The sequence below is a fragment of the Ambystoma mexicanum genome, chromosome 9, assembly GCF_040938575.1.
Source record: "Ambystoma mexicanum isolate Mex_15411 chromosome 9, UKY_AmexF1_1, whole genome shotgun sequence".
Taxonomy (NCBI): Eukaryota; Metazoa; Chordata; class Amphibia; order Caudata; family Ambystomatidae; genus Ambystoma; species Ambystoma mexicanum.
Window position 1 is genome coordinate 868773078 of NC_090931.1, and position 8511 is coordinate 868781588.

General features: G+C 42.5%; 1 long non-coding RNA gene across 1 annotated transcript; it reads right to left on the minus strand.

Annotated features, from left to right (window-relative positions):
* Positions 1 to 4388: 4388 nt before the first annotated feature.
* LOC138488712 (uncharacterized) lies at positions 4389 to 7152 on the minus strand. The gene is made up of 2 exons (XR_011274701.1): positions 7028 to 7152; positions 4389 to 6496 (listed from the first exon to the last, which is right to left on the minus strand). It is a non-coding gene; the product is annotated as an uncharacterized lncRNA (long non-coding RNA).
* Between the last annotated feature and the right edge of the window lie 1359 nt (positions 7153 to 8511).

Consider the following 8511-nt stretch of genomic DNA (forward strand, 5'->3'; position numbering starts at 1 on the left):
AGGAGAGCTAATGAACTAGGCTATAACCTGACGTCACGAGTAAGTGCAGTGGGTAATGGTTTTTTCTTTCAGCTGCACACATTTAAATATGGATCTGCGTGAAATGACCGAATGCAAAAGTCCGACTACCAAAAGTCTGACTTTTTTGGGTTTTTTCTTCCCTTTTTTCTGCAAATATATATGTGGGGAGAGAACCCCCACACCCTCCCCACCTTACTCATATACATTTTTATTAACTTCACGCCGCCACATATATATCTGCAGAAAAATGGGGCTGGGACTTTTGGTTGTCAGACTTTTTGCCCTCTGTCATTTTGTGATATTCCTTTAATGACATTGAGAAACCAGGTCCCATATTACAGAAGCTTTGACCTGGCGGAAGTGCAATTCTGCATGGTATTAAGGATGTGTGGTCCTAAAGAGTTTAGGAGGTCCGGAAATACATTTTTAATCAGTTACTTGGTAGTGAGTTCCTCTTAGTCGGCTGATTTCACGACCCTCAAGAAGGTATGTATTCGTCTTTCTTGTCATATCTTTTCACAAACGAATTCCAAGGGGAATGTGACCTCCTTCAACAGGAATTCTTGCTTTGGTGCTAAACTGCTTAATAAGTGGGTGCCACTAGGATGTGGTGGCTGAGGACATGGACGGCTGAGTCCTTGCAATTTAACAGTTTGCAAAGTTTTTGGCCCTCATCACGAGTATGTCGGTGCGGGGAAAGGTCTTCATGAATAATGGCTTTACCACTTCGTCTACTGCCCGGCTGTAGACCAAATTTGGAGGTGATGTAGCGGGAAAACCTCCAGCACTTAGCTAGAGGTTTTTCCTCCAGATTACCTCCAATAAATGCAATAAATGGTAAATCCTCCAAACCTTTCCTCCTCCTCTCATACTGTGGAATAACATTGCCACCCCATCACTCACACTTTGGCATACTTTCAAGTAAAAGGAGTGGTGGTAACAGCATTCAGGTTTGGAGGTATTTCCTATGGAAATGCCATTACATGTGCAATGTGGCCATTGAGTTTCTGCAAACACAATTGGCCTTGAGTTGTGTTTCAGACTTCAGTTGTATGATCTCTCCTCATGTACTCCCTCTCTCCATCTTGATATCCCTGACCCCGATTGGCCTTACGAGCCAAGGAATTGATTATAATGAGGGATGTAGGCAAAATGATCTCGCCATTAACTTGGGTAAGAGCAGGGCCATGGTCTTCCACCCGCCCCACAAAAAGCCACTGAGTTTACACATGAAATTGCATGGATACAGCCATGACTGGTGTCTAGGTGTGATTATCTCAGTGTCTGCTTCGTAGGAAGCAGCAAATGGACTGATCAGATGGAAAAAAAGCATGCTTCATTTTAGAAAGAAATAGTAATGTGATTCTGAAATATGCAAATTTGCATGGTAATGGGTGCTTTCAGCTGCATTGCACATTTTTAATCTGCAGGCTAGAGCGGTAGCAGTATAGAGCTATGGGGGTTCACCAACGGTTCAACAAATTGAGACAGTTGAGAATAAGTTCCTGAAAAAGCTTTGAACTTGCCCTCTAGCACATCCAATGTCACTTTACAGATGGAAATTAATTAACATTTAATAGGTGATGTTGTCTCACCTAACCCAGTATTGCAGTGGGTGATATTGTGGTCCTCGCTAGTATTGGGGAGCTACAGGGACACCATGTGTGATCTTGTTTCACAGGATGGTGGTTGTGACTTTCCATGGTACAAACAGGTTAAATCAAATTTAAGAGCATTGGGGTTCATACACCCAGTTGTGAACTAGGAACCAAAACAGGCTCTGAAACAAACGTTCAAAGTCACATTACACATTTTCAGCAATCTCAACCCTTTTCCTGTGAGAAAATGTGCGAATACCACAAACAGGCGGCTGCTTAAAGTTAATTTGTCAAAGAGAGCTGCTTAGTTGGCTGCTCTGGTCTAATGGGACTGTCCATTGAATGCAAAGCACTGCATACATGCAAGTCTACATGAGAGCTAAATTAATGTACTGAATATAATCATACTTAATAACTGTAGTCTGTGTATGGTTTCCTGTGGTATGTGCAGACTTTTATCCCATGACACAGTTTCTTGTCACACTACACATAAAATGTGTATATACCAGAATCCCTCAGGAAGAAACACTGACAGTGATCCACAGACGTTTACGTGCAAAAGAACCACCACTGGCAATACCAGTAACTGGTTATGCAATTGGTAGAACTGGCATTCACGAAAAACGTCTTCATTTTTTAAAGAAGAAAACTTCAAGAACATTTCAAGCACTGCAATGGGGGCAATTTCTGACCCCAACCTGGCCAGCTTATATGTGTCAGAATTTGAGAATGCACTATTTACGAGCCTAACAACCCATCCCGACAGAACATTCAGCACTGGGCACGTTATAGTGACGACATACTGCTCATTTTTGAAGACACAGAAGACCAGATAACAGCCTGTTTGGATTTGCTTAACAACCAGAACCTTTATTGCAACTTCACCATGAATTCGAGTAAAACACAGATTCACTTTCTTGATCTCACTCTCATGGCCATGGAGGGTGGCATAACTACAACTGTTTACCACAAACCTACAGACAGAATTTCATTGCTACAATAATTCCAAAGTCACCACCCCAAGACACTCAAACAAAATCTGCCATTCGGGTGAATTTCTGTGTTTCCGCAGGAATTGTTTGACCCTGAAAGAATATGACATACAATCATTGATGTTGGCCCAAAAACTGAAAAAAACGTGGTAACCCAAAAAAGAACTATCAGAAATGCATGAAAACGAGTCAGATATATCCCAGGGGATATTATGCTAACCCAAAATCCCACCAGAGAGACATTGGGTGATATAATAACTGCAGTGCTTAGTTATTCATCTATTGGGTACCGTATAAAAGGGACATTTTGAAACTTTGGTCCATCCTAAATAGGGGAAAAAGTAATATACCCACCCAAGGTCCGCCATAAAATGGAGAAAGAACTTGAGAGATTCCCAAGTGAATACATACCCAGAGAGAGAGAGACACCTATACAGGGTACTTTTTGGACTAACCCAGGACCTTCTGGTCATGCATCATGCGAGCAATGCACAGCCTGTGCACAAACCAGATGCAGCACTTAAATTGATAGAGGTGGCTTTTCCCCTGGACACAAAGGACTTTTACTAACTGTAACACAACCGATGTCATTTATCAGATCACATGCGCCTGTGGACTATGTCGGTATGACATCGCGTCCAGTCAAAATAAGAATTGGGCAGCAAAGGTCCTGCATTAGAACCAAAGAACGTAGGACCCCGAGGGTAGAGCATTTCATTAGACTAAGACATTCACATTTAGATTTCACATGGACCATTCTATAAAAAGTCAAGGTCCCAAAACGCAGGCGAGACATCGCTGCCCTGTTATTCAAGAGAGACCAGTCCTGGATATTTTGTCTCAAAACGGACAAAATGGGACTGAATGAATTCACCAGCTGGCAAACTTTGGTAACCTTGGCAAGTCCACTTACTACCCATTAGTGTTATTTGCAGTTATTGGTTTTATATGTGAGATGCTCCGGTGTGGCATACACCACTATTAACCAATAATAACTCTGAGTAGATTAGCCAAACTGATCCCATCCGTATATTAATATGCTAGCAGCACTTTCCACCCAGCTCTGCGTATTTAGTGGTGTCTGCCACCCTGAAGTCTACACATATCACAGGCAACCATACACACGACACAGTTATTAAATATGTTTGTACTCAGTACTTTGATTTAGCTCTCATGTAGACTTGTATTTATGCAGCGGTTTGCATTCAATGGACAATCCCATTAGACCACAGCAGCCAACTAAGCAGCTCTCTAGGACAGGTTAACCTTAAGCAGCCCTGTGTTCCAAGATGACGCGTGTGAGTTAGCATCCCACTTCTAATTGCAACTTTGACAGATCGAACTGCAATGAGATAATGCGCCTGTTATAACCACCATGCCGGCGTTCCCGATGGGTACTACAAAAAGTACCCAGTCACTGAATTTTTAAGGAGGACCGTTTACATTGTGGTTCTTAAAATTAAAATTATCCGGCCTCTTAGCAAACTCGTGAAAAGCGCAATGCTTATCTATACATATACATCCTACAGAGGCACATATATTACTAGTGCTTGCCTTCAACAAACCCTGAGTGTTGTCTGCCCCTTTTACAAATGGCGGCCCTGATGCTGGGAGCTCGGCAACCACACCAGCAGACTCCCACATGCATGCATGCAAATCATAGTCTACACAATAGGGAGTGCCCATGGCCCCACACTTCAAAATAACGGGAACTTTGCTCCAGGATAAAGAACCTTATGGGAGCGAACAACAATTTTTCACTTTATACACGATAGCCCACAATTCAATTTTTTATTTCCATCGTTGCCCTTTCTCGTGTGTTCCATATGAAAAGAGAACAAATGTAACGATGCTCATGCATAATAGTACTAACAAGTAGAGCTTCGCCTACTTATGCATGCATATAGATCATAATTAGAAAGTTCTTGGTCACAACATACATGAAACAGCATATGCCCTTAAGCCATTCCAAGATGGTGGACCCTGCGAAGCTCATACCTCATGGGTCGCTCTGAGAGGCTCTGAATCCAAGATGGAGACTATGTGCAGTACAGAGCTACACCAGCTACTTTTTGTCAGCCGCAGCGAGCGGACGCTCTTTTGTTGTTTATCTTCTGAACTTAAATTCTTGGTGAGTATATATCTAGTTGTATTGCTAACCTATTTCCTTGCTGGAGTGTTCACACAGCATAGAAGTGATTTCGGCACCTAACTGTAGGGAACCCAATACCTACCTACCCAATTGCCACTGTTTTTGCAGGGGAAATCAGATAGCGGCGACTAACGGCACACATCCCCACTCACTCCAATAAGGCATCAGCAGCAATATGCTAACGACCGTCTCTTGCCCTAAAGTGGCCAGCATAAGAAATAGATCCCCACAAAAGAAGTATTGACAACACGTCCACTCCCATCTTGTTCCACTTTAGGTCTCCGACAGGGGTTCTGGCACAGAAGTCTGATCTCGTGCATCGCCATTGTGACTCGTGACACAAACATTTTCAAATGTGTCTGGGCTCTGATGAAAGTTGGAAAGAAGGGATCGATACCCTACCTAAACCGGTCGACCATTTTTTCATGGAATGTTTGAATACTAACCAGACATCCTGGAGGAATTACATATGTTGTGTTTAATACTGTACATGTGAGCAGATGAGAAGGGGGTAATAAATTGGACTGAACTCCCTCCTGTGCTCCTTGTTCCGGTATCCCCAGATTTTACTACAGTTTGGGATTCTTTACGCACCTATTATTTGAACCTTTCTGAGACTTTGGTCTGCAATTAGTCAGGGCCAGTCTCTTTTGTCTATCCCCTAACCCTAGACAGGTGGCACTCCAACTCCCACTAGGGCAGTCACCACATCAGGGACATCTAGCAGTGTTTGGAGGGAAAGCTCGGCTAAAACATACAGCTCTTTAAAGGAATCGTAAGTAAGATAAAGATACATGGACTTTCTGTGTATTCAGCCTATGGGCCTTTGGTCTGGGTTCAGAGGCCCACTTTGGATTTTATGCATAGGTTGAAGACACGACTTTGAGAGACTGCCAATCTTGAGATGGAGATTAGGTATGGATCACTCAGAAACTGGCAACCCTGTAAAATGTACATAGGCAAACGCAGAAATGTTCCCCAATGGAAAAATTGTTCTTATAGCTGAAAGCTCAGCAAATTTGTCATTCAACTGATCTGGCCAAATCCAAACAATCCTGCTAAATTTTGCAAAGTTTCATTCACATTTTTGGATCTAAAATGATTTCTGAAAAACATGTTTTTGCATGGGAATTGCATAGAGGCTGCCAAAATCCACTCTTTAGCCCACAATATCTTGAAATTGTGCACTTTTGTTTTCAACATTTTTGGCACACTCGTTGGCCATAGACTGAACTAGACCATGCCAAAAAACAATTAAAAAATGAGAACAGCCAGCCTCGAGATATTCCCTTTTTAGAGCCAAAACATATATCTTTTTTTATGTTGTATTGATTTCTTGCCAACACAATAGAAAAGCACGAAGAAACCTTTAACAAAAAAAATTTCCTTTAAAAACTCCTACTTAGCATCACATTAAACCCGCAGATAACATCAGTCCAATTTAAAACAAAACAATTGCAGGCACGAAAAGAAAAGAAAAAAACTCAGATAAAAAGGGTGGAGTGCGGTCGTGAGTGTGACACAGTCTGGGCAGTCCGCTCTCTTCTACAAGTGATCGGATACAAGTCTTTCTATGCTGTTTACTACTGTTGGAAGAGAAGCACAGCAGTACATAACCACCTTCATACCGCAGAGTTGGCCGCGCAGTGCGGTCGTGAGTGTGACACAGTCTGGGCAGTCCGGGCGTGGATGGGCCCTCGGGCTGTGATACTCCATAGAACTTCTCCAAACCACTAAACAACAAAGAGAAAACCGGAGATTATAAGAACTTCCTGGAGAGGTAAGATATAACCAAATCTCCCAAATTAAAAGACATGGGCATAACATAGCCCTTAATGACCTTATGCCACAACCACACGAAATTACGTGACCACATACAGCGACACTTAAAAACTGAAGAACGCAGGTGGAGACTACAGGCTTTTAGCCTTTGCTCCACCAGCGCTCAGATTAGTTTGCTAAGGCAGTTACACTAACGCCTGCTGCCGACAACACACTGATTGAAGAGCCCTTGTTGGAAGTATAAGAAACTACGTGATAACACATTGTCACATTTAAAAACTGTACAATGCAGGTGGAGACTGCGGGCTTCCAGCCTTTGATCCACCAGCATTTAGAACATTTTGTGAGGGACGTATTGGATAGGTACACTGACGCTGGCAGAGGACGACCTATCGAAAACCCGGAAACCCCTGAAATTTGTATGCCCCCAAAACAGTCCTTGTAAGCATGCAATGGAATCCAAAGAAAAGGAACGTAATTACCCATGTTTTTCGTGTCCTAGGAAGCGGCGAGTTTGAACGGGGCTGGAACGTTGCTGTGGGGCTTGGCATGGCTGTTCCTGGGTGGAGCGTCAGCTTCCCGAGCTGCTGAGATTCTTGGAGGCGGAGCCGAGGTGAGAGGAGAGCTCTGCGAGTGACATAGGAGTCACTGCCTGGAGTAGAAACAAAACAAAGAGGGACGGCAAATGGTCCCACCCATCAACAAAGCTCCCACAGCCATAATCAAGCAGGTGGGAAAGACGCACATAATAAAGCACGAGAGAAACACAGAAATGACCCCGCTTCAGACGAGGCTGCAGAAAAAAACTATGGAATTCCCTTTCAGAAATCAGAAAGCATAAATGCATGCAAAAATAATGAAAAAGAGATTGCAAACGTGACAACTCCAAATGATGGAGACACCACAAAAGAAACAGAACTCATTAAATCAGGAACATCGGATGCATACACTCCATGTAATGGAGACACTTTAAAAGAAAGTGAAAGAAGCCTAACAGCAATACCGGACCTATTCACCTCTTGCTATAACAACTCAGCAATAGAAAGTGTACAGAAGCCGCAAATGCAGAGTACACCTCTACAGGGTAAAATAAACAGTCCGAGAAGCGAAGATGAGAACAAATCGTCAGGCGACACAAGTTCAATGTATAAAGCTACGCAACATCAAGGCTCAGAAAAAAAAGAGAATATTGACCAAGAGGCAAGCATGACAAGGAACAAACACGAGGAAAACAGAGCGATGGAAGAAGAAAAAGCAGCATATGATCAAAATGGGAGAAATGTGGAACGTAGTAAACCAAGACATGGCACAAAGTTAACGCCAATCAAATTGGTGGACAAATGCATTGAAGATTAAAAAAAAGGAGAAGAGACAATCTATTAAAGGTTGAAGACAGTGTGGTGTGGGATCCTCCCAGTTGCAATTTCGAAAGGAATGTGCCCACTACAGGAAATAACAATGAAAAAATAGATAACAAACAACAAGACTGGCCAACAAAAGAGAGAAAAGAACTAACCCAGCAAGAAAAGGCCACCAAAGCTAACAAATGGCAAGCTCTTTATGAAAGCCGAAGGCACTCACAACAACCTGCGAATAGAAAGAATGAGCAGATGAACCCTAAAGCAGCAAGATTGTCACTAGATATAACAGAAATTGAAAATCTCATGAGAAATCATGAAAAAAGAAGAGAAGTCTTTGAAAACATACATCCCCCCACACAGAGAGAAGAAAGAGAAACACTGACTCCTGATCAACGGACCGAAAAAGAACAAGCTCAGAACAAACAAAACAATAAAAGCAGCGACAGAAAACAGCATCACCTGCATGCACTCCATGCCGACCATAAATGAAAGTTCTACCAAGAGACTTTGCAGAATAAATGTAGATGCAAATCAGTCCACAATTAGGAAATAGCATCCATCCCAACGTCAATGCTAGACTTACAAAATATGTTAATAACAACCAC